Source organism: Mirounga leonina, unplaced genomic scaffold, assembly GCF_011800145.1.
Source record: "Mirounga leonina isolate KUSES-001 unplaced genomic scaffold, KU_Mleo_1.0 Mir_151, whole genome shotgun sequence".
In the NCBI taxonomy this organism is placed as follows: Eukaryota; Metazoa; Chordata; class Mammalia; order Carnivora; family Phocidae; genus Mirounga; species Mirounga leonina.
Genome location: NW_023270377.1, coordinates 34,359,218 through 34,386,171, shown reverse-complemented (window position 1 = coordinate 34,386,171; position 26,954 = coordinate 34,359,218). Strand labels below are relative to the sequence as shown.

The window sequence follows — 26,954 nt, the reverse complement described above, 5'->3', positions numbered from 1 at the left end:
CTAGGCTATACTGATAGAAATTGGATCAGTGGTTGACTGGCAGTGGGGGGTTGGAGGGTAGGGAGACACGAGGGATGAATCACAAAGCGGCACAAGAGGGAATTTTTGGGGATATGACTATATTCCCCGTCTTGATTGTAGTGAACATTCAATAGGTGAACACATGTCAAAACATCAACTTGTACAATTCATATGTGTTTAATTCTTTGTATGTCAATTATATTTCAGTAAAATGCTAAAAAAAAAAATATTTAGCACATACACTAAAATTGGAATGATACAGAGAAGACCAGCATGACCCCCCTGCACAATGATGACACACAAACTCATGAAGTTTTCCATATTAATAAATACGTACATAAGTGATATTTAAATGTTTGTTGAAAATATCCAGCCATGTTTTCATTTGACAATACTTGCTGAATACTTCCATGCACTGAACTACAAGAAAAAATATGAGATGTAACCCCTATATTCCAAAGGCTTTCAAAGTTGTTAGCAAGTTCTCATTTTGAACTTGTGGGGTCGGAGCTGTTTGTGGGAAATATGGTATAGATTTAGGATCTAGAAGTCTAGGGCCAAGGACAAGGTATGAGCTGAAGGCATGGATACTGGAGTTGGGATACACAGAGAAAATGAAATACCTTACGTGGGAGAGGAGTCTAGAAATAGATTATAAATGGAGGAGTGTAAAGACTCAGGACAGAACACTGGGGGCACCAACCATCAGATGTGCCAGTGTGAGATGGAAAGGGGTGATGGAGCTGGGATGAGAACTCAGAGTGATGGCACAGAGGAGCCGAGCCTTCTCAAACACAACGCGGTGTCTGAGGTCTCAAGGAGGCCATGGATAATTCAGCATGTCAGCTGAATTTGGCAAGTAGGAGGTCTCTTGGTGACAGCATTGTGGGTGTTATCATAGAGAGGAAGCCAGACACCAGCGCACTAATATTCTTGTATTGTGCTTTGGTTATTGTAAAGGAGGCAGAAAAGAAGCAGTTTTGGACTTTGGGATCATCCTTTCTCAGATAAGACACCACCATACTCTAGAGCACTGAAAAGATGACGTCTGAGTCTAGTTTTTACTGCTCTGCTCTTTCATTTCCCCTGGTAAACACAATCATATTCTCCTAATTTTGATCAGAATTCATGACAGGCACCACTTCATTATTCTTTTTTTCCTTCACTTAAGCCCTTCATTCGAATGCCTTATTTCTTTCTAGTTCCATTTCTCTCTTTCAAGCTGCATCTCCACTTGCCCCTCTCCTCACCATCCTCAGGCATCTTAAAATCTGGTCCTGAGCTGCCAGTGGGTGGGGACTGTGGTGTCAGATCAAATTGTAGTATCTGATTGTAGCCTAGAGAGTTTCATCAGCAGACTGTGGGAAGCCAAATGTAGGCTGATCATCCAGATGAGAACTACAGTCTCATGAAATCTTCATAGGCCTTGAAATCTTCTATGTCTCTGAAATCTTCACTACCAAAGTAGTTCACTCTTTAGAATAATGACCTACCTGGACCTCTACACCAAGATGGTCCTACTCTGTTCACAGCCACCAAGCTCTTGACTGCTATCTCTAGACCATCTGCTATCCTGCTTATTGGCAAAAGGCAATGTTGGGTGGGAGACTTTAGAATTTGGACTGAAGTAGCTTTTTCAGAGAAGTAGGCTTTGAGTAGTGTTGCTACTTTGGCTCTTTTTTACTTATTATTATTAACATATAATGTATTATTTGTTTCAGGGATACAGGTTTGTGATTCATCAGTCTTACACAATTCACAGCGCTCACCATAGCACATACCCTCCCCAATGTCCATCACCTGCTACTTGGGCTCTTATCTTGTGTCCTAGTCCTAGTAACTATGCTTCTTCCTTCTTCTCCAACTGGTACTAGAATTCTTAAAACAAAATCCCCATCTCTGCTTCCTTCCTATTCCTTAGCACTTAGCTTGTCGGCTGGTGTATCAGACAAGAATTTCAGTTGGTGCCAAAGTAGTGAATAACAGTGGCTTAAACAAGATAAAAGTTTATTTTTCTCTCATGTAAAAAACATCCAGAGGTAGGCGGCCAGGAATGCTATGATGGTTTTCAGTGGTCAGGAACCAAGATTCTGTCTTTCTTTCTAGAACACCATCCTTAGCACTGTTTCTATTTATAAGGTTTCCTCGGGGCCAAATTGTCTGTTGAAGTGCCAGCCATCACCATTGTCTTTCAAGGAAATAACAGGAGAAAGGGGTAAGCGCGGGGGCGGGGGGTGGGGGGTATGGAAGGCACATGGCAGCTCTCTGTCCTATTTTTACAGAATTTTCCAGAAAGTTCTACCTAGCAACTGCTGCTTATATTTCATTGGCTAGAAATTAGTTACATGGCTAAACCTTGCTATGCAAACCAAGTAAAACAAAGGTTCTAAGTAAGAGAGAAAGAATGGATTTTAGATACACAATCCGAAGTCTCTGACATAATTGCTCAGCTTAGGAACTTTGCCATTCATATTATATCCCCCTCTTTCCCTGGTCCAGTGTCCTATCCTATCTCCCTGATCCTAATATCTGCTGATGGACTTCTATAAATCTGACTGCCTGATGATTACCCACCTGGGTCTCCAAATTTTGTCTGTTTCTAGAGTTTCTATGGCTATATATATAATTGTTTAAATTACTTGATTAGTCCTATTTGGCCTTCCATGCTGTTGACACCAGGCTTGGACTTCTTGTCTATGAATTCCTGGTGAGCAGTATTTTCCAGTATTGCCAAAGATGCTTGAAGTTCCCTCAGGGAGAGGAAGATGAACATATTGCACAAGAGCAAATGTGGAAAGGGTGATGACAATCATCTTGTTGAACAGGAACACACATCTGGTCTGAGGCAAGCAGATCCTTTCCCTCCGTGAACTACAGATCTCCCTCTTCTCCTCCTTGTCTAATCAGTCCTCATGTCTGGGATATGCCCCTGCATCCAAGGCCTTCATTCTCAGTTTGGTAATTAGATTGCGATTTTCCAAAATTTCTCCTCATTATGGCCTCCTTGACTCAGAATCATTTCTGGCTGTAATTTCTTCAGTCTTAGACTTCATCTTAGATGTTACATTTTCTTGACTTTCCCCTTCACCTGAGCTGTCAGACACCCATTCTCAATAAAAGCATCTCCAGGCTCTACCCTGAGAATGGTGATAAACAAGTTTGTTGGAACAAGTTCATACTGGCTTGAGAGAGCCAATTGTTAAATTTGAAATATATTAAAAATAAAGTAAATATAAATATATGACATTGTTGAACTGTTGACAGCTTGAAACTGGCTGTGGTAGGAGTATTTACAACATGGAGATTGGCAAATGCTACCCACTAGGGCCCTTCTCTTCCCTAAAAGGTGATTTACTAGTGCACTATTGCTTGTTTCTCCCCATAATTGCCCCTTATGCATGAACACACACACACACACACACAGTGGACAGTTCTAACTCCACATCTTCACCTCTTCAGTCTACCTTAGCTTCCAGGGGCAGATAACTTTTTAATATGTCCCTACAACCAGAGATTCAACATTTTGACTCCTACCTTAAAACAAATACTTTTGACATTCGATAATCAAATATATATTTTGGAATTACATTCTGGACCCTAAATAGACTTATCCGAAACTCCCGACCACACTATTTGAGAACTGCTAATGGAGCACATCTGTCTATCTGCAGAACACATACAGCCATCTGCAGGAATCATTTGTGGGGGGCAACCTACACACTTAAGATGGCGTTTCAGTAGAGGGATTCATGTATCAGCCTCAGAGATGTCTCACCACAGAATATTAACTTCTGTGAATTTAATATTTGGAGGAAGAGAGCTAATTAATTATTATAGGTATTTCAGAAAGCCTTGTACAAACTGTGCAATGAAAAAGCTTCATGAGCCAACCAAAATTATCGAGTTGCTTTGCCTTTGACAAGAATTCTATCAGTTCGGATAATGCTGTTACCTCATCATGATCAGGAACTCTGTGACATATACCTTTGATTAATAACAATAAAAAATGAATTATTGCTTATCATTACCATATTTTAGTAAATAAAACCATTCAAAACATGGAAGGAAAAATAATAGAAGGATGATGGAAGGTAGGGACCACTCGACTATGAATTTTTTAAGAGTATGCCAATTTTTTACTTTAAGAGAGCTAATGTTTATAAACATGTGGAGGTTGCTAATGTGGTGCCTAGAAGCACAAGCTCTGGAGACAGACCGCCTGGGTTTGTGTTAGAGCTTTGTCACTTACTAGCTCTACGATTTGGGGCAAGTTTCTTAATCTCTCTGTGCCTCAGTTTTCTCACCTGTGAAACAGGAATAAAAGCACCTACCTTACATAATTACTGTAAAACCAAAATGAAATACCCCATAAAGTGCTTAGAATGGTGTCTGAGACGTAGCAAATAACTAATAAATATTTGCTTTCATTTTTATTATTAATGCTATTTTTGGAGTGCTTATGATGTGTCAGGAACTATGCTACATGCTTTAGATTCAATCTCTTGTAACAGTATGAGGAAAAAATTAAACCCATTTTGTGAGTAAGAAAACAGACCTTCAGTGAAATGATGTAACTTTTCCAAGTTCTCCTGCCTAGTAAGTGAAAGGAGGTTGGCTCAATGTAGTTTTGGGGTTCCCATTTAAATGATAGAAAGGTGTAAAACCAATCCAAGCCATGCTGATATTTAGTATTCTATTGGGAATTTCTTCCTTCATAGTCAGCCAACCCTTGCATGCTGTGGCATAAACTAGCCTTGTTCTGTCTTCAGCAGAGACAGAAAAACTCATCAACATCCCTGTGTTTCCACTCGAAGGCATTAAATTTCCCTTCTGACTGGTTTTCTCCACATTTTAAAAACCCACAGCTTCCATAGGCCTTCTTTATGAACTCTATTTATTAACCATAGAATAATTTCCACAGAAGTATTTCCACTTTCTTTAACAGTAATTTTAAAATTAGACCTTAAATCTAAAGTTCATTATTAATATACGTAGGGTCCAGTATCCTTTGGCTGAACTTGCTTTGTTTATGAAGGAGCTGGATATAAGGATCCTTTTCCCCTGTTTTAGACTTCTTTCATCCCACCTTCTAACCTAGAGATTGCTGTCCACAAGGTGTCATGACATACTTAATAAGAATTTTAAAAATTTTCAAGTTTGCATGTCATTTTGTTTCATGGGGGTGAGTCTAGGTTCTTACATTTAGTTGTGCAATCAGGAAGACAGGTTGTTGTTTTGTGGGTTTTTTTTTTTTTGTGGGGGAGAGACATTTAAACAGCTGTATGGACTGGTGTTCTTTAAGAGATGAATATTATGTCATTGTCAATCATTCATTCATTCTCCTTGTCTGGGTCAGGCACTGTGCTAGACACCAGGAACTAAATACGACAGTCCCTGCTCACAGGGAGTGTGTAAGTCTCCTCAGGGAGATAAATGTGCAATTACCTAATTACAACAATAGAGCAAAGCACAGAAATCAACAGGAACCTTGGGGAAAGCGGCAGGGAAGGCACCCTCAAATGTGGAGACAGTGGGGTCTGATAAAAATCGTGGGTGATCAATCAGAGACCCAGGCTCTACACCCATGCTTACAATTTACTTCATTATTACACCATCCATTATGGTTGAATTGTATCTCCGCCCATAAAAACATATTTTGGAGTCCTATCCCTGCCCCCGTACCTCAGGATGTGACCTTACTTGGAGATAGGGTCATTAAAGTGAGGTCATTAGGGTGGACTCTAATCCAAAAGAGAAGAATTTGGAGACAAAGACAGACACACATGACAGGAAGACAATGTGAAGAGACATATGGAGAAGTCAGCCATCTACAAGCCAAGGAACACATATTTCCCTCATGGCCCTCAGAAGTCATCAACCCTACAGACACCCTGATCTTGGACTTCTCGCTTCCAGAACTGTGAGACAATAAATTCTGTTATCTAAGCCCCCCATCCAGTCTGTGGTACTTGGTTATGGCCCCAGCAGACTAAAGAGCCCTGTGCTGTCACGAGCATACCCCACATCTCAGGCTCCACTCTGGGCAAGGCACTCAGAACACAACCAACCAGAAAGCTGCCTCAATCTGCCTTTGGCTCATTTGTATGCTGTGACTCATAGGAATCTTGAGTTTTCTTTAAAGAGCAACTTTGAGCCTACAAGATTCCTTTATCCCTCTAGTGTGGATACCACCCGTACGCTTTTGTTTATAAGATAAGTAATATACAATAATATGGGGAATTTTAGAGTACAAGCAATACCCAATAGGTAAAACTTTCCAGTAAGTAACAGATCAATGTGGCACTACTTAAGATAAATGGTTAATAAACATACAAACAGATGCACTATCTCACATGTAATCAGATTTGTGACAGAAGTACTCTTGGTAAATGGAAGTTGTTAATACACATTAGAGAACCAACAAATGCATGCATCCAGAGTGAATGACAGCCTATTCACCTGTAACACACACACTGGTCTTCCTCTTGGAACATTTGTCTTCCTCTTGGAACAACTAAGGTCGAATGAACCCGGAATGATCTTCCTAGAATACACAGTGACGTGTAACCTTCAAAACAAAAAACCAAAATCCAAAAAACCCACCTTCCATTAGGTATATATTCATTTCAGGCAACAGCTTCCGAGGAGAGGTTTTTATTTTATTTTATTTTTTTTAATTTTTTTTTTATTTATTTATTCATGAAAGTCAGAGAGAGAGGCAGAGGGAGAGAAGCAGGCTCCCCGCCTAGCAGGGAGCCCGATGCGGGACTCGATCCCAGGACCCTAGGATCATGACCTGAGCCGAAGGCAGACACTTAACCATCTGAGCCACCCAGATGCCCCCCGAGGAGAGGTTTTTAACCTAAAAAAGTCTGAAGCAATGAAAAGGTAACCTAATATTTAGCTCCTGGATAGATTAAGCAAGTTCAGCCAAAGGACATTATTTGGGTTTTTTGTTCTGTTTTGTTTCCAGCATGTTTTGCCCTCAGGCCAGCAGGGTTACCCTTTCTTTTCTCACTCCAAGTCTTCCTTTTTCCCGGAAAATTTCCAAGCAGAACCCTGGTTCCAGGTCATAGCAGCTCCATCTGCTGCCACTGGAACTCAGAGGGAGTGACTCATTCCTGTGCCTTTGCCTCAGCAAGCCTTCAACAAGCCTTGTTTCCTCTGCCCATCTATCCCTCAACCCCTCGGCCTTGGCCCATGTCCACAATGGGCTTTTCCTCCAGTCTTTCTTGGTGTCTGTCCTTTTACTTTTAAAAAATATGTAATTATGAAAATGATACACATAGGGAAAAAAAGAAGTGTATGAAGTTAAAAATGGAAGCCCCTCATTCCAAGGGTTATCAGCGTCAACTGTGTGCATATCCTTCAAGATACATAGATTTCTGCCTCCTTCTCCCCTTTTTAGAGTGCATGCTGTATATATTGTTCTGACTTCCTCTTATCGCTCAAAAATATCTCAGCAGATGTATACCTTCCTCATTTTTAACAGTTATTATTCCTCAGTGTATATGTATTACATTTATTTAACCATTCCTCTACTCAGGAATGTTGAGGTGTGGTGCAGTGTTTTTGGCTGTTATAAATGGTAGTATGATAGACATACAACATAAATGTATTTTTGCACGCTTAGTGTTTCTGTAGGACAAATTACGTGTAATGGAAATGCATGGTCAAAGTATATATGCATTTTTAATATTTATAAATGCTGCAAATTGCTTTCCAGAATTTTTATCAATTCATACTCCAGTCAGTTGAGTATGCAAGTTGTTACTTCTTATACACACTCATGAACACTTGATATTAAAACATTTTTTTGCCAAACTGATAAGTAGAAAATGCTATCTTGTTTTTGTTTACACTCTGACTATTCATGAGGTTGAGTATGTTTTCATGTACTTATTAGCACATATTCCTTCTGAGAATAACTTCTCCATATCCTGTGTCCATTTTCTTATTTTGCTTATTTTTCTTATTTTGCTGCTTCTTTTTCCTATTGATTTCGAGAAGCTATTTGTTGTTGTGCATATTAACCTCTTCCTGTTGTTTATTTATGTTGCATATATTTTCTCCCATTAGGTAACATTGTTTATGGTACCCTTCCACTGCACAGAAATGTTGTTTTTTTGGTACTCAAATCTGTTTAATCTTTTCTGTTAGTTTCTAGAGTTTTTATCATGATTTTTCTAACTAATAAAGATAACCAATATTGTGAGTTGGCCTTATTTCCTTTTAGTCATTTATATTTTTCTTTGTTTAGGTTATTAATCCATCTGGAATTTTTTCTGGAATATGGAATAAGATAAGTGTATTAGTTACGCTTAGCTCAACAGGTCTTTTTACTCAGATAACAGTTCCCTGTGCGTGGTCAGCAAGTAGCTACCTTAGAGTGACTCAGAGACTCCAGCTCCTTTCATCTTCACGCTCCTCTAGGTAAGTAGTCAGCAAATGACAACCCAGGGCACACCAACCCACTGCCTGTTTTTGTAAATGGAGTTTTATTAGAACACAACCATGTCCATTTGTATACACAGAGTCTGTGACGGCTTTCCTATAAATCAGCAGAGCTGAGCAGTTACGATAGAGACTTTATGGCCCACAAAGCCTAAAATGTTTACTGTATGGCCCTTTATAGAAAATGTTTGCTGACTCTTGCTCTAGAGACCCAGACTCCTGAGTTTCCACGTGGCAGATTAGAAAGAGAGCTCATGTAGTAGGTTCTCCATGGGTGGGGCCGGGCAGTGGGGTATAAAACTTACCCTTACATTTCCACTGGTCAGAATTCAGTCACGTGGCTTCACCTAACTACACAGAAGGCCGGGAAATGTGAATTAGTTGCGCCCCCAGGATGAGAGAGAAACAGATTTGTGGAATTATTAGCCAATCTCTGCCAAAGTGTACCCTGCAGTGATTTGTTTCTTTCTTCCTCCCTATGTTTAATCAGAATAGGCTAGTTTATACTGCAGAAACATTGCAACTCCTAAATCTCAGTAGCTTAGAACAGCAAGGTTGATTTTCTTGCTGGTACTACATATCCGGTGAGGATGAGCAGGGGTGGCATTGCTTGTTGCACACTCCAATCCAGTGGAGAAGCCACCACCAGGAGCCTTGCTGGTTGTAGTACTGGTGGGGAAAGAGAGTGTGGTGATGCATGAAGCTCTTAACTTCTGATACTGATACTCATCATTTCTGAGCAAGTTGCAAGGCTACACTGTACTTCAGCAGGATAGAGAAGTGCAACCCTACCATGTCCTTCAAAAGAAGCAGGGCTAGAATATTTGTGGGCAGCCCTAATACATGCCATACTCACAAACAAAGAACACATTCCTCTCCTCCCTGAGGGGAAGTCACCCAGATACTACCCAGTCACTCCCCTAGTCAAAGTCGAGGATCTCTAAATGATGACTCTCCAGCAGGTCTGTATACTGGTTTGGAGCCTAGTAGTCTAGTGGTCTTAGATTAAAGCCTAGCAACCAAAATTATTCTCTGTCCCCACTACTTATTCGGATGCCAAAATTGTAATAGAGGCAACAACTAATCATGGTCTCTAACAGCCGTCTGGGATCTGAGCCGCTTGCACGAGTGTGAACCCTGCTTTGAATGCCCAGAGAATCAGGAGCCCAGCACAATCGAGGGGGTGGAATATGGCATTTTGCTGAAATCAATACTGCAGGGAAAGAGTCAGCCTCATTGAAGAATAGGCAGTGTTGCCCCACACTTATAATTAAATACATTGGATGAAGGGTTTGGGTGACAATATGGAGGAAAGCATATTAAAAATACCTTCGTAGAAATATTAGAATATATAAACTAACATACTTTGTTCATTCCTCAAAGAACATTTATTCTTATGATTCTTGGCCTGTTTTCTTAAGAAAAGACCTTCACTGTTCTATTTAATTTAGAAAACAGTAAAAAGAGATTTGTGGATTATAATTATAGAGAATCATTTTGAACCATAGCTTCATGCTAGTATTAGAGAGATAACCTCCAGACCAAAATTTCAAATAATATAATTTTTCAAATAAATTTTCAATATCTGGTGCAAACACTGATACATATTTTTTCCATATTCTATTTCTTTCACCTTTTATATCTCCATGCAGTTATAGAAATGTAATTCATATGTTTTTAAAATCATTTATGCTTAACTCATCAAAATACTGCTTTGGGAGTTATTTGATGCGCAAAAAGATTTTACATACTTTTCAATAAGCATTTAAAACCCTCTCTCCCAGAAACAGAAGAAGTTTTCATTTTTTCCAGAGTAAATAATTATTTTCTTTAGTGTCTTTATAATTGTCTTTCCATGGGCTAGGCCATTCCCAGGAGAAGATTAATTTTAGTCTAGTTTGTGGTACAGTGGCCACAACCTCACTCCTATTCTCCATTTGTTTTTTTCATCCATTCAATGCTTTAACATTTTGCTCTCAATACACATGCCAGTTATTCTTATAGCTATTACCTACTTGCTGGGAAATAGCCCTCAAATGCAAAAGGCCACATATGGGCTTCTGAAAACTCTTCCCGCTGGTCATATTCAGTTCTTGAGAGCATTTTTCTCTCCAGTGTTACTAAGCAAGTTAGATTTGGGAAGAATATGAAGTGGTAGAGGAAAGGAATGAAGACTGAGTTCAATGTTATTTCCAAAGCCTTCCCAGGAAAACAATAATTTATTATTCATTTTGGATTGTAATTATGGAGATAACCCTCCCAATTAAATGATTTATTTTGCCACAGAACCTAAAATGTACATCAAATTTAAGTCTAATTGCTACAAGTTATTTTACACCTAAATTTAATAAACAATGTGATGTTTATTCTTCATATTTCTATGTAATATGGCTTCTAGAAGCAAGTTCTCCTATGTGCAGCATTGGTGGGGCCAGACTGTACAAGTTCAAATCCTCACTCCACCTTTGCCAGCTAAATAGCTGAGGCAAGTTATTTAACTTCTCCATGCCTCAGTTTCTTTATCTGCAAAAAAAAAAAAAGACAAAAGTAGTACCTACCTGATAGGATTGTTTAAAGATTAAATGAGTTAACACTTATAAAACACTTACAGATGTTTAAATTACGTGATCAGTACATAAATCCAGTGTAACAGGAACGGCCACCACAAGTCACATGAGAAACTGAGTTCCTTTACTTTTAGCTCCTCTATTTATTATGGCTGTGCTTTGTCAACAGAGGCACATAATGTTAGCAGATTTGAGATTTACCAGAAAGATGTCGGACTTTATTTCAAATTATGAATTCCTAAACATGGAATGATATACCATCCTGCTGTACACTCAGGGACCCCTTAGAGTTTGGAGCGTGAGAGACCTAATTAACCCTGGTCCTCTATTTGTAAGGGGCTTTGACATCCAAGGAGCCGCTGAGAAACAGTGACTAGTATTCAGAAAAAGGGAGGCTAAGAAGTCACCGTTTTCAAAAAATAAACTGAATTGGAGCGCTGCTGCCTGCGGTTCGTTCTACTGCCTCTGGAAGAGGTGTGTTATCTAAAGTGCTTCCATCATGAATAATGATTGAGAAACTGCCTTTACTCTCCGGACTACTGTACTCCCAGGTGGAAATCCGTGGGCTGATGCCCAGGTGTCTATCTGGAACTTGGTTATTACACACGTTAGAGGAACCCATCCTCCAGGAGCCCATTGTGAACAGGCAGCGAAGGGAGGGGCGGGAACGCTCAGGGTGAGCCGGGTTTCTAAGCACAGATCAGAGCCCCAGTACTTTTTAAGCGCCTAGTTCTTCAGGTCATTTCGAAATCGGCTATCTTTGTTTACATTTTCGAACCTGGCTCGGCCCCAGAAAGCATTACTACCTTCTGAAAGGAGAAGCATCCCGCATTCGTAGACAGTGCTGGGGTGGTGGGTGGGGGGAGGAGGGGCAAAGTTCATCTTCCCCCGTGTGGGAGGACGACTCTCCTGCCACACGTGCGGGTTGTGACAAAATCTTTGAATCGCAGGGGCAGTTTAAGTGAGGTGGAGGTTTGGGGAAAGGCGAGGAGGTAGGTGTGGGGCAAGCCAGCAAAGTGCGGAAGCCGTACGGGGATTCTTCTAGAAAGTGGGGTGGGAAAAGGAGCTAGGGAGGGCGTGTGGAGGGAAGGCATCTGTGTCAGAACGTGCGTGTGAGCGGATACAAAACCCGAGAGAGGCGTGAGCAGCTCTGTGTGTGCGAGCGGGAGCGAGGGGCGCCGGCTCGGGGTGTGTGCGCCCGGGTGAGTGACACTGAGGGGCGGGCTGGCCAGCCGGCCGGCGGGCGGGGGCAGCCTGCGAGGGGCGGGAGTGTCCCTGCGTGGAGCGGGCCGATCCGGAGTTGTGTCAGTGAAGGAATCCAGTCCGGGGGCCGAGCTGGCTGCGCCCTCCGCCGCGAGCGCCGGCAGCACGGGGCGAGCTCCGGACGGCGCGCGGCCCAGGCAGCGGCTCCCGCTCGGCCCGCCCTCCGCGCCGCAGGGGCCGCCACCGCCGCCGCGCCTCCCCCGGCGACCGCGCCCCCGATCGCCGTCCCCCGGCCCGGGACAGAGCGGCCGGCGCTCCGCACAGAGGTAAGCCCGGGACTCCCGGCCGCCGCCGCCCGGGACCCCCAGTCCTCCCTCCCCGCGCGGCGGGCCGGGGCCGGGATGCAGGGCTCAGGCGGACGCGGCGGGGCCTGGGCGGCCGGGACGGAGGCTCGGCCCGGGCCGCGCGTTCCGCAGCCTGAGCCGCCCAGCCCCCGCCGCCTCCCCGGGGCGCTGGGTGTGGCCCCCGCTCGGCGCCGACGCGGGCTGGCGGCGCGGACTGGACGCGGAGGGCACCGTCCTTCCTTTCTCAGGCCGGCGCGAGCAAAAGAGCGGGCGGGTGGGAGGAGGCGCCGAGTCGGGCGCACATTTGCGCGCTTGGGGCGAGCGTGTGGCCGCCGCGCTCAGGCGTGGACCCGCCCGCCCCGGATCTGAATCGGCCGCCGTCCCTCGCCTGCCCTCTCCGGTGCGAGCGCCCCCTTCCACTCGCGGAACGGAGTGAGACCCACTGCCACCCGCCTCCCTCGCTCGGAACCGCGGAGCTGCCCGCCTCGGTCGGGACCAGCCCGCCCTCAGCCGCGTCCCGGCGCCCGGCGGGAGCGGGATGCGGTGGCCCCCAGTCGCCGCGAGGTCGCCGCGATGGCAGGCGGGGTGATGCGGCTGGACGCCGGGCGACCGGACCGCGGGACGAAGCGGTCGCGCCGCCGCGTCTGGGCGGGTGGACCCGGAGTCCGCGGGAGGCGGCGGGGGCTCGGGACCAGGCGGCGGACTGAAGCCCGAGGCGGCGGTTGTTTCGGAGACGCGGAGAGCGTTCGCGCCCTCAGCACACTCGACTTTGCGTGTCTCGGAAGATCGGCCCTGCTCGCTCGCACTCTGGTTGTTAATGCTTACTGCAGACGTGGGAGGTGCAGGGCTGAGACTTCACCTGGACAGAGATGCGACCGAGGCTTCCCATCTTCGCGAGTGGAGGCTTCCCGTTCTTGGGGGGCTTGGGGGGGGTGTTCGTGAACTTCGTGAGCTTTCAGTTCCCAGCAGTCCTGGTTTTAGCGGATGTCAAGGTTTTGGAGACCTGACACTGTAAAGATTCTTTCTGTACAGCGTTTTCCTTTGAGTGTATTACAGATTCTGTAGCTCGAGAACTAGTGAAAAACCTTGAACTTCAAACACAGCCTCTCTCTTCACATAAAATGTTATATGTAATATTTTTCACTTTTTAAACAAAATTTAAGTGTTATGCTAAAAACTTTCGCCATTCCTGTCAAAAGTGAGAAAAAAAGGTCTCTGAAATTTTAGAAACTAAGCAGAGGAAGAGGCTTATTCCAGTATTTGAAAGAGTACTGTCGTGTGACCTTTATGATACCGTTTTAGTTGGTCTTAGAGGAACAATTCATTGCCATTCTGATTGATTTTTGTTTTCTAGAGGTTAAGCGAATGGGCAAGATGGCAGGGAAAAGAAGGGACAGGAAGTCAGAAATTGCTTCATTCTGAAAAAAACAAACAATATTCAAGTAACAAATCCAATTATTGTGAAAGATACTCTGAAAATAAAGACTAAGATGGCCTTCTGGATAAAGTATTTCATTGGCTTTATAAAACCATCACTTAACTAGAGAGCAGTGTGTTGTGTGCATGGGGGCAGTTTTATCAAGTAGGTGTACTGCTTAAAAATATCTGTGTATGATAATATTTATTGGATCTTTAACTGGGGAAAATCAACTTTAGGAATGAATTTCTATTTGAACAAAGCAAATATTGCTGCAGTCTCTAATTAGTGTTGTGGATTAAACTCAACCTTTGTTAGAACCTATTTAATGGAGGAAGAGAAGGTATATGTCAAATTCTGTATCTGTGAGGCTTTATTTTTTAAAAGATTTTATTTGAGAGAGAGAGAGAGAGCATAAGCAGGGGGGAGGGACAGAGGGAGAGGCAGAAGCAGACTCCCCTCTGAGCAGGGAGCCCCACAGGGCTGGATCTTAGGATCCTGGGATCATGACCTGAGCCTAAGGTAGATGCTTAACCTACTGAGCCACCCAGGCACCCCTCTGTGTGGCTTTAAACACACGCACACACACACGACTAGCCACACACTACACACACACACACACACACACACACACACAACTAGCCCCAAAGATAAGTTGCATAAAAATACAAATGACTTGAATGCAGGGACTGTTTAAGAGAATGGTAAAAACTCAACATCTGGGAAAGGAGTATATTGCCAATTTTCTTTCTCTCTTTAATCCCTGCCTCTGAAAATATTAAATTATTTCCTAGGAATCAACTTAGTTTAACATACCAATTTAGGCAAGATGATAAACTCCTTTTGTATTCATGTTGTTTGAGGGAGCTCCCTAATGAAAATCTTAAATTGACTGTTTCTGTGCTCCCACTGATTTTCAAGTGGCCATTGTGGGTATGGGTATCTATGGGCTCATGAAGCTGTTCTGCCACTTCATAGTGATCAGGGAAAGAAAATGCTTAGGCCACACCATTGCAGTCTTTGAAGTGCCGCCAGTCGGAAGCATCTCATAGATCAATTTTGCTGTGCAGATGGAAATACTTGCCATAAGAAGTTAAGCTCTAGAGATGTCTCATTTTTGGTTCTAACTTCTATCAGTTTTTCAGTCTGTGACCATAGATTTGTACTGCCATTAACAATGACTACTCTTTTATGGCTTATGTGTGAAAGGCATGTTGGTGGTCTTTCTTCTGTTATCTTTACATGGTTTTAATCAGCATCTCATGGTGTGAGCCAGGACAAGAACTTTTGGTTACAGTTTCGATGAAATGGAAGAAGTTGAGGTTGCTTATAGTAAGATCCAAGCTGCTGCCACCTGTCTGGCCATATGATGAATGTGGAGTGGGTTTTGTATGCAATAGATAGATACGGCCTACTCACTGCCCTGTCATCTTCTGTAGACCCTTTCCTGACTCTGATAATGGAATCATATGGCTGTTACAATTTTTGTACACAGAGTAGTCGCTTTTATCAGCATGGCACAGAACATGAGGGCTGATGTATAATATGGGAAGATTTAAACGATGGAGTCTGTTTATTGATTTCTGAATGATTGTGCATAATTCAGCTAATCAATTCATCCCATCACTGTTCTGCCTTTGAGTGTAATCACACAATTAAAGTGTGATTTTCATGATACAAACAGTTAAAAACCCAATACACATAATTATAGAAGAAAAACAAACCTTTCTTTTTTCTTTCCTTTTTTGAAGTAGTCTGCTATGAAGGTGTTATTTCCTTGACACATCAAAATGGCTAATTTGGAGTTGTGATGCTTGTTATGTAAATAGGCCATATGTTGAATATCTACAGAAGTCTCTTCATTCAGTGTTGTGGTAATGGATAGGATCCCCTAAGTACCATAACTAAAAAACATAGTCTATGAAGATGTATTTCTCTCTACTATTTATATCATACTCATTATTTTTGTTTAATAGCTAGTATTTGTATTTTCTAATAAAATATTCTTAAGTGTGATGGTTATTCTTACAGCATATACGTTTTTATCTCTAGTACTAACACAAACTCTGTTCCCATTTATGCACCTGTTTAATAGACTTTTCATGGTGGATGTCCTGCTGTCAGACTAAACGCTGCATGCCTGATAACAAACTTCATATTCTCTGCTAACCCTGTTCCTTTCACAATGAAAAGACTTTCCCTTTTCTTGATATTCAGCATTCTCTTCATCACCCAGACTTGAGATCCAGGGACCATCCCTGACTCCTCCCTTTCATTCCTTCAGTAAAACTGTACATCAAGTCCTGTTAACTTTTCCTTTGTAATAGTTTCTCTGAGCCAGTCCCCACATCTCTACATTCCTCATTCTCCCTGATAGCTCAGGTCCTTGGCCATCACTGTTCTAGTATGACTAGAGCCGGCTACATCTTGGTTTCTTGGTTAATGAATTCTCCCCACTCTGCATGCTTCCAGCACATCAGCCTTCCTAAACTCTTCTCCTTAGAACTCCTGTCCAAGGACTGCCTTGCAGGAAGGCTGTGTTGACCTCAGGTTTCTCTGATTCTAAAGCCAGTGCTCTTTCTACTAGTTCAAATACTTTCCATGCACCCCCCCCCCCCCCCCCCCGCTTCAGTCCCACCTCTCAACCAGGTTTTAATATACTTCACAGTCTTGCCCAAATTTGACTTACTGACTTTATTTTCTACTTCTTTCCAACATGAACCTTCTCTTCCTGGTAATTGGATCTCACTGCCCTTCTAAGATGACTTTGTGCCCTTTTGTTCATGCTCTGCTTTTTAGAATGCCTTTTCCTTTTTCCTCTAACCTAACAACTGTCTCCAAGTTAAAGTCAGCCTGATCACGTTACTCATTGGTTTCTTCTTTTGCCCTTTTGTCCGCACCATCCCTTCAGACCATCAGATACTCTCCCATGATATTGTGTGCTTCATTCTTGCTTTTGCAACTAGACTGCCAGTTCCTTGAGGGCACTGATGGAACTTGCATGCTGTCCTTGAACCATCTACAGGGCTTTGGCATAGCAAACTGTTGATAAGTATACCAGTAGAATCAATAAACTGTAAGGGTGTTTTTTTTCTGTATGATGGGCTTTGATATTGCCTGTGTCCTGCTCACCATTATGTCCCCAGAGCCTAGCTTGCAACTTGATACCTAGTCATGACCTCAATAAATATTTGTTAACATAGAAATTAATGTTGACATTGGCTAAAAGGGACAGGCATTTGAAGGAGACATCTGTCAAGGAGTTTTTTCCATTTTTCTTCCGTGGTTCTAATCAGCCTCTCCATTCATCAGCTGTGAGATTCTGAGGCCTCGGCATTTTCCAGAGTCGAGATAATGATGGAGGCTGGCAGTTGTGAGTTGGAATTAAGGAGGCTGTCGTTATTTTAAGGTGGAGTGATGGGTCCCAGTAGTGAGCAAAAATAAAAGCATTCAGGCTTTATGCCAGCATTTTATACCTAAAACAATTAGACTAGAGTCCTCAGTTAAATACAAGTTTAGCTAATCGGCCATAAAATCCCAGACTGTATTGCAGGGGCTGCCCAGCCTTTTCATTTTAAAACTTCCTGGTAAATTAAAAAAAAAAAAAAATCATCTGGGGATCCATCCAGGGATGAAAGGTAAGATAGGAGAGAGTTGCCACACCCATCATATTGTGTTCAGGACAAAATTCAATTCTTTAAAGAACTTTAAATCAGACTCACTTTATCCAAGACACTGTTTGGAAGTTTATAGTCTTAACTATAAGGAGTTTATAGTCTTAACAGGAGAAATGACACGTGTATCCCGGAAATGAAGATCTAAGAGCGCTCAGAAGGGAAGATTTCCTTTTGCTGGGAGGTGGTGGGGAATCTTTCTAAAGTGATGGTTGTCTGAGCTGTTTATCAAAAGATTTCAGCAGCTGTCATTGGGAATACAGGGCTGAGGGTATGGTGGCGGGGTGAGGGGGTAGTGCGGGGCAGGCATTCTTGAGTTGCGACTGTAACATCAGTACTCTGTGACGCTGCCCCTGTTCCTAAGCCGAAACCCCGCCAGAGCTCTCCTGGGCCTTGGTGGGCTGCAGTGTTCAGTAATGAAACGTAAAGGATATACAGATCCCTGCAATAATTACTTTTGGTGCCAAGTGCTGAACTGACCATGACATAAAGCACAAAATAAATCTTGTAAGCAATATAACCAGTGCCTTTCTGGGTGGCATCCAACTTGCTCAGAATGCTCAAAAAGGGCTCCTGCATTACGGAAACATGGCTGAAGGTTGAAACTTTAATAGAACTATACATAGGGAGAGGTCTGGCCCCAAGGACCCAGCCATCTGTGAGACACTGCCCAGTTCACCTAGGAGAGCTCAGTAAATGAGCAAACATACTGTTCTCTAGAACCCTGGTTCTGATTCTGTAGAACTACCCCCACGAACTGTAAAACAAGGACAGATGGATACAACTTTCAGGGAGATAGATTTGGGGTCAGTGTAAGAAAGGTGGTCCTGTTATGGATTGTGCTATTTCATGAGGTGACTAAGCCCCACCATGACAAAATGTGTTCAAGCACAGGCTGTACCAGGCAGTGTCTCATTTAAATACATGCCTTATCTCCTTTTTTCCCCAAAACAGTGCTCTGAAGTACATACTCTTATTACCCCCGTGTTACTGAAGAGCAATACCAAAGCCTGGAAAGGTTGAGCAGTGGGTTAGGCGTAGAGCAGATGTCAGGCGTTTGAGGGCCGAGACTGAATATGTACTGTGATGAAGAAAGGACACACACATTGGATGGCCATTAGGATTTTTAATATATTTTTTAAATATTAGAGAGAGAGTGAGCAAGTGAGAGTAAGTAGGGGGAAAGGTAGAGGGGGAGGAAGAGATTCCTCAAGCAGACTCTGAGTGTGGAGCCCAGCGGGGGGCTCGAGGAGGGGCTCGATCTCAGGACCCATGAGATCACGACCTCAGCCGAAATCAAGAGTCCGCCGCTTAACCAACTGAGCCACCCGGGCGCCCCTGGCCATTAGGATGTTTAGGGCCCTTCCTATCACTAGGATTGGTGGTTTAATTCTCCTTAGGGATCAAGATGCTGATTGTTGCAAAGCACAAATTCATCAGCAGGGGCACCCAGTTCTAAAAATTCAGAACAAAGTGAATACAATTATCACCATCGTAATAGGTATCACTTATTGATCATCTCATTTAAACCTCATAGTGATCTTGCAAGGTTGGGATTATGTATTCTTTTAAGAGAGCGACACAGAAATCAGGGAAGTTACATAACTTGATTGAATCTGCAGGGCTGATAAGTGGCAGAGGAGTCTGTTTGGTGTCTGGTCCCCCCAAGCCTGGGCTTTTTTCTTACACCACTCTGCCAGATAATTCGTGGTGATACCGAAATATTTACCTATCAGTTCAGCACAGACACTGACCAACCAGAGAGGCCACAAGCTATAAAGACCCGCTGTGGCTCTCCTGAGTCACCAAGGTGATTTAGGTAAAGCCCAAAGGTAGGGGAAAGTCTTGGTAATATACCAAGACCACAGATCTGGGGCTCCAGGAAACGAGTGACTTCTGTGTTCAGCATTTATCTGATTTTATACATGATATGTAGTACTAGTTTAAAAAAAAACTTCCTATATAATTATATTTCATTTCTATTTCTAAGTAAGGAAAAATAGTTTTGCAATGGTAATATTATATCTTCCTTATAAATGGTAGGTTCTTCCTCCTCACGCCTTTTCTTCCCTTTACTGTCTTTAGTCTGAGGCTAATCTTTCTAGACAGCATCCCCTCTTGCTTCCTCAGGGACCTTGCTCTATTATCTCTCTTTTCTTTAGGGTCTCAACCAACCTTTTGCTTTCAGTGCATTAACATGCGTAAGTCTCCTCGTGTTTTATAAAAAACCAAAATCTCCCTGGCCCCTTCCCTCTTGGTCTGGTTGTGTTCCATCCCATTCCTGGTGTTAGAAGGATAGTTTCTTACACAGCACCTGAACCTCCCCTTCTCCCCTTCTGTGCAGCCCCCCACAGCCCTGTCCTCTCATGATGGCCTCCTCTGACCTTAAAAACAGGCAGGTCCATTGTCCAGGATTCTTTTCTAATTTTTTACCTGTGTGCCTTAAGTGATCCTTCTCTGCTCCTTGAAACTTGGCCCACCTGTTTTCTGAGTCATTCCTCTCTCCTGACTTCCCCTTATGGCATATTCCTAATGTATATTCTCTCTCAATCAATGAAACCCACTTCACCAATTTTTAAATCTGGGAGTTGTTCTAGATTCCTCCCTCTTCCTCAACCCCTACATTTCAGTGATCACCAAGCCCTGTAGAAACCATCTTTCTCAGTCTCTTTGGAATCTGCCCTCACCTGTCTAGAACACTTACCACCATTATTGCTTTGGTTCAGGCCATCACCACTTCTCTTGAGGATTACTGCAGTGGCCTCATAACTGGTCTCTCTGCCTTCAGCCTGGCCTGCCTCCAACCCATTCCCCACACTGCTGCCTTTCTAAAAGGCAAATTTGATCACGACTCTCTGTGGCTTAAAATCCTTCAGCAGAATCACTGCTTCTCCAGGATAAAATCTAAGCTCCCTAGCGTGGCACAAAAGCTCCTTTGTGATCTTGGCTCTCCCTTTGTGTGTGTATCAAAGTCTTCTCTAATGATCTTGGTCTCTGCCCCTGCCCCTAGCATCCCTACTAGAGGAAATGAGTTGTTAACGGGAAAGAAATGAGAGGAAGGATGGGAACAGAGAAGAGATTCTAGAATTGTCCTATCTAGTACAGCAGCCACGAGCCGCACGTGGCTATCGAGCCCTTGAAATGCAGCTAGTCCAGATTGAGATGTGATAGAGTAAAATACACCACAGTTCAGAGACTCTACAGGAGGAAAAGAATGTAGAATATTTCATTAACAAATTAAAATATTGATTACATATTAAAACAATAATCTTCTGGATATAGCAGTTTAAATAAAACATATTCTTTTTTTTTTAAGATTTTATTTATTTATTTGAGAGAGAGAGAATGAGAGAGTGTATGAGAGGGGGGAGGGTCAGAGGGAGAAGCAGACTCCCTGCCGAGCAGGGAGCCCGATGCGGGACTCGATCCCGGGACTCCAGGATCATGACCCGAGCCGAAGACAGTCGCCCAACCAACTGAGCCACCCAGGCGCCCCTAAATAAAACATATTCTTAAAATTAATTTCACATATTTATTTTTACCTGTTTTTTTTTTACCATGGCTACTAGAAAATTTTAAATTGCCTTGTGGCTTGCATTATAGTTCTATTGGACAGTATTGTTATAGAATATCTCTTCGTTCCCAGGAGATGCATCCTATATGAGCCAAGCCCATGAGCTTGTTGAATGATTAAGTCAGCCCTACAGGTATAAAGAAGCAGCAATTGCTCCATTCTTAAATCTAAAGATACAAAATGCTTTAGATAAGATTCAGAATCAAAGAGACAGATTGTGAAAGCTACAGCCAGGAGTCATACATACAATGTGCACGATGCTGAAATCATGATTAAAGCACATCTGTCTCCCTTGGCTACCCAGTCCTGGTCAGGAGTGGGAAGCAGGCAGGGATACTTGTGTGCTAGAGGGAAGATTTGAGATAGACAGTAGGAGCAAGGGAAGGGCAAGTGGAGTCACATTCCTGAGAAGCCTCCAACATGTGTGGCACCTAGAGCCTTGCCTAGGTCTCTGCCCATCCTGCCATTGATCCTGCCTGGTGGTCTAAGGCCCAGCTCCCCCACTGTCTAGCTTTAGGATTCTGAACAAACTAATGAACCAGTGGGTCTTGAGCCTTAACAATATGTATGGCACAGAGTCATTGTGCATCAAACAACTGCTAGTAGAGCACTTGAGATACCGAGGGCAGCAACTGTGAATCAGTTGGCCCCAGAGGCTTGGAGGAAGGGCATATGGGCTGCCAGAAAGACCCAGAAGATATGTTGTGTCCTAGGAGATCTGCAGAGCTTTATGTTTTCACAGTAGAAAAGCCGACCAGTGGTAGGAAACCAGAGCTTATCGGGCTGGAGCAGGAGGGAGAAACCTGGAGGTGCGGGCAAGAAATCATGACTATCATGAGAAAAATTTAGCAGGATCAGATTCCAGCGAAGTCTGATAGGCAGAGTGACTCAGCACCTTCTCTCCTGGTCGTTTGCAGATTGTGTTCTGTCGAGCCCCCTTCGGTTCAGGGAAGAATCCCCCCGAGCAGTTGTTTTTACTTGTGTCTATATATTAGGCATGTATCTAAGATTCTAATAAGGAGAGAGTTTCATGTGCTAAAAATAAAAGTTTGAAAGTCATATATCTACAGAAAATGGCCTGAGAAAATGGCAACCAAGTCGGTGTGGTTATTGTCCTCCCATCTGTAGGATCTGGGACGAGTTTAAGCCCTTTGCAGGAGGGTTCCAGCTCCCTTGCTTACGTTGCTCAGGGACTGTCCGTGGGATTGGGCCTGCAGTTTGCCTTGCCCAGGCAATTTACCTAGGAAGCCATAACTCTCTTCATTCTTAGGTAACCACATTTTTCACTTTGTGCCCTAGGTTTCACTTTGTCTCCCTCATTCCCAAGCCCCTGCTTTGTGTTTTTGTGTAGGAAACCTAGATTGCCTTAGGTAAGGGACCCATCATATATCTCCATGCCTTCTTAGGACAGTAGTCTTACTGCTGAGCTACAAGCCCTAGGGTAAGTCCCTGCTACTCCCTTCCAGGCTTCTTCAATACTGACACCTGCCAGCTGTGGGCAGGAAACTCAGTGAGTTTGACAGCTTGCCTGGATACTGGCTGTTACCTGGTTTTAGACCCCTGACACCAAACACTGCTTACTAAGGAGCTTCCCCAGTGGTCTCTGGGTCCCATTTGTACCCTATGTGCAGCTTGGGAAGAGACAGGGAAGGCAAAGTGAGGGCCGCTTTTCCTAAATTCTGACACATCCACTTCTTTGTCTCCAGTGGGAAGGCTGGTCTCATGTGTAGACGAGAAGGGTGCAGGCTTCACTGTGTGATTTCAGAATCCAAATTACTCGAAAGGGCACTTTAGATATCAACAGCTTCTCTTTCCTGCTCTCTAACACGTGAAAGGCTGCATTATACAAACTCTGTTTCCTTTCCTAAGATCAATAGGGTTTATCAGAAAAAAGAGGACAGATTTGGTGCTTGAAAGACTTGGTTTTGATTTCTGTAATTGGCTTTCTATATTACTTAAATTATTTAATCTTCTTGAATCTCAGTTTTCTTATATAAAGTGAAATCAATGATACCTATGTGTTTTGTTGTGACTAAATAAAATGAGATATCAAGTGCGTAGCAGTAGGGCCTAAAATGCAAAGGCTAGGGAAGTGGTAACTTAAACATGCTGGACACATGCTCCTTAGGTTGAATACTTTGATGGACCCTTCCCTGAGATGAATAAGGAAGAAAATAAGCAATCTGGGTCAAGGGGCCAGATTTCACCCATCCAAGGGTGAAAAAGGACCATAAGGAAGTTGCCTTCACGTTTCGCTCAAGGCCAGTCCTACCTAATGGTTTGCATTTGTGCAAGTATTCATCTGGGATTATGAGTACAGCATGAAGGCATGGAAAAAGGGCATGTTCACATCCTCTGCCAGGGTAATATAAGAATAAACAAAGCGGGGCGCCTGGGTGGCTCAGTCGTTAAGCGCCTGCCTTTGGCTCAGGTCATGATCCCAGGGTCCTGGGATCGAGCCCCGCATCGGGCTCCCTGCTCCACGGGAAACCTGCTTCTCCCTCTGCCACTCCCCCTGCTTGTGTTCCCTCTCTGGCTGTCTTTCTCTTGGTCAAATAAATAAAACCTTTAAAAAAAATGCAATTATATTTAATAAAATTAACTTTGACTTTAAGAAATATACATTAAAGCCATTACCAAATTTTTTCCCAAAATAGTATTCTTTTTATTATAATTTAAAGCTTAGGGCGCCTGGGTGGCTCAGTTGGTTAAGCGACTGCCTTCGGCTCAGGTCATGATCCTGAAGTCCTGGGATCGAGTCCCGCATCCGGCTCCCTGCTCCGCAGGAAGCCTGCTTCTCCCTCTCCCACTCCCCCTGCTTGTGTTCCCTCTCTCGCTGTGTCTCTGTCAAATAAATGAATAAAATCTTTAAAAAACAAAAGAATAAACAAAGCACGTTTTTGGATCTCTGAATAGCCAGGTGTGCTGCCATCAAAATAAACTTTTATTTCTATTCTTTGTTGATAAGTTACAAATAAAGGAAGTCACTAAAATACCCTGAAGAGGAAGATTCATAGACAAATTAGACACCAGGGACAGATCGCACACTTATTTTGTTGGAACTCTTCTCTCCTTAACTGTGGGTGTTTGGGAATTCTTTGGTTGTGGTCTTTGTTGCTTACAAGAAGGGGGAAAGCTTTGGTGTGCTAAAGGAAAGAATGGTTTGATTGGAGGCAATATTCTTCTCAGTGTGAGCTGACTTTCGTACATTACAGTGATTGCTCATACATAGCTGAGAAAACCCGTTTATTGAAGTGCCATAAACAGCACGGAGATAGCCTGATCTGACACAGTGCCACTTCTGATCGATGAGTGTTTATTGTAGGAATGTGAGCAGTCTTAGAATTTTTAGGGGAAAAGTGGAAGATGTTATGGTGGCTATTGTGGCTGCTAATGTCCTAATCTAGAAAGTCTGTCCTTTCTTTTTACTTCCCTTGTGAAGTCCGAACGGTGGACTGGATTCAGTGCACGCACAGGGCTCCCAGTGACTTCCTCAGCTCCTGGTGCAATTGACCACCCCATTGTAGTACCATAGCCTCAGCATAGTGTCATGTGAAAATAGTGAACACTCAAGGAGAAAATGCAAATCAACTGCCTCAAAAATTAAAAATAAAAGCATTAAAAATATTATTGAGTGCTGGTTTGTGACATTGAATATATAAACCCACTTATTGTTTTGATAGTCCCAGGGCAAGAACTGTTTCAGCTGCAATGGATGATATCAACTAAGATTGCCGTGACAACATTAATTTATAATTTCCAAACTTTGGTAGAATTTCACCTTCTGGACTCTTCCAGATTGCATTTAAATTTATAGTTATTTCTCATTTATCAAGGCAGGCATATTTAGATATTGCTTACATAAATGCCCTAGGACCGTCTTCATGAAAGTTACTAATGTGTATTTAGAAGCATAGAATGTGTGTTGGAAAGGGATAGTGGGGGCTATGGTTCTTTCAGGTTTCCCCCAAATGCAGGATTCCGTCCATAGTATCCCAGTCGGCCAGCTGCCACTATGAAGCATAGGCAGACAAAACTGCTGAAATCTGCCTCCGTTTATCCTTTGGGGTGCCCCAGAGTACCACTCTCTTGTGGTAGCTCTTTAAATATTTGACTGCAGCTGTTGGACCTTCTCTTTTCAGGCAGACGTGGTCCCAGCTCTTTCAGCTGAGCTCTCCCATCCTGTCAGCACTCCTCTAGTCCCCCACTGCTCTGCCCATGCCATTTTAAAAGCAAGGATCTTGAACTCAACACCCTCCTCCTGAGTTCTCTAAGCGGTAGGAAACAAACTCCTTCAGGGCACCCTTCTTTTATTAATCTAGTCAAATATTCTGTCGGCCTCCGTTTTAAATCTAGGGCAGCGCATTGTTGGTTTACCTCCAAAGTCAAACAAAATTTCCAAGTCTTTTTTTAAACAACTACTACAAAGCCATGTCTCCCTTACTCTGTACTTGTGCAGTTAATTGTGTGACCCTGTGTAGATGATTTTACATTTATCCTTGTTACATATTGTCCCTTTTTGTCAAATCACTTTTCTTCTCTAACAAGACATTTTTGAATTCTAATTTTTTTCAATTCAATTTATTAGCGGTACTTCTTTCACTTATTAATTACACATTTGAGAATTGTATTTTCTCTCTCATTGATCAAGAGACTTGGCATCAATATGTGAATTTTGTTAGTTGTTTTTTTTTTTCTTTTGACTAGTTTGATAATCTTTCACTTGTGTTTTCTTTCTTCTCCCCAGGCTGTCTAAGAGGATAGAGTCAGGAAATATTTAGTCAAATGCCTCAGTAATGCTATCGTTGTTGATCCACTTATTGCCAATCATAGAACCTCTATTATGAAGCAAAACGATTAATTTGGAGTCACTTTTAAGATAGTATTAAGCAGTTTTTCTTTTGAAAAATTTACTAAAAGCATACCTAAATAATCTTATTTTTAGTTTAATTTAAAAATAACAATTTTGTAAAATAAATTCATTCCTCGTCTATAATTTCAACTCATGTGAACTTGTTTGGTTCAAAGGAATTGCTTTTTTTTACATCATTCAGTTCTCTTTATAGAATCATTACTCTGGAAATGAATTGGTGGTGTGACAGGAAATCACTCCTTAGGTGTCACTCCAACACATCATTATATTCACACCTTCTGGGATAGACAGTAATCAGGCTGAGGCATGTCCAAACAGTGTGCTGGTGTCTACGTAAATGGCTCCATGACAATATCACTTAACATGACCATGACAGAGAATGTTACTGATGGCATCATGTCACTAATGGATGTGTTTTCCCTAAGTGGAAAATTCTGTATTATTTGAAAAGATGGTTTCCCCACCCCCCTCACACAAGCTCTTTGAGTTTTTGTATTAATATCAAATGTCTGTCAAATATACATATGGTTCTTCCTGTACTATATTTGGTTGCATTCATATTCAAAATAGTTTTTTACATGCTTTTTACCTTGGACTCAGTGGAAAGAAAAAATAATTTAAAAGAACAGTAGCACTGAGGAACTCAAATCTGTAAGTAAAGATACTACTATTTGTATAATACTGTATATTTTGCAAAGTACTCTCATTTTCTTCTTTGAATTTTTTTTTTTCTGATTGTAAAAACAACGCATACTCATTGAATTTGGAGAGGATACTGAAATGGATAAGAAATAATTAAAAGTCAGCTAAAATTTCACCAGTCAGAG

The 26,954-nt window shown here is 42.7% G+C and overlaps 1 protein-coding gene and 1 pseudogene across 4 annotated transcripts in view; both read left to right on the top strand.

Annotated features, from left to right (window-relative positions):
* The first annotated feature begins 247 nt into the window (after positions 1 to 247).
* Positions 248 to 348, top strand: LOC118012725 (annotated as a pseudogene).
* An 11,767-nt stretch (positions 349 to 12,115) lies between these two features.
* SPATS2L (spermatogenesis associated serine rich 2 like) overlaps positions 12,116 to 26,954 on the top strand; it is a 165,354-nt gene continuing 150,515 nt past the window's right edge. For 2 of the 4 annotated variants that reach the window (XM_035007443.1, XM_035007440.1), the window contains exon 1: positions 12,290 to 12,571. The gene's annotated coding sequence lies outside the window, so the exon portion shown is untranslated. Of the gene's footprint in view, positions 12,245 to 12,289; positions 12,572 to 26,954 lie in introns of those variants that run through there. The other 2 variants (XM_035007439.1, XM_035007444.1) reach the window with 2 other exon arrangements.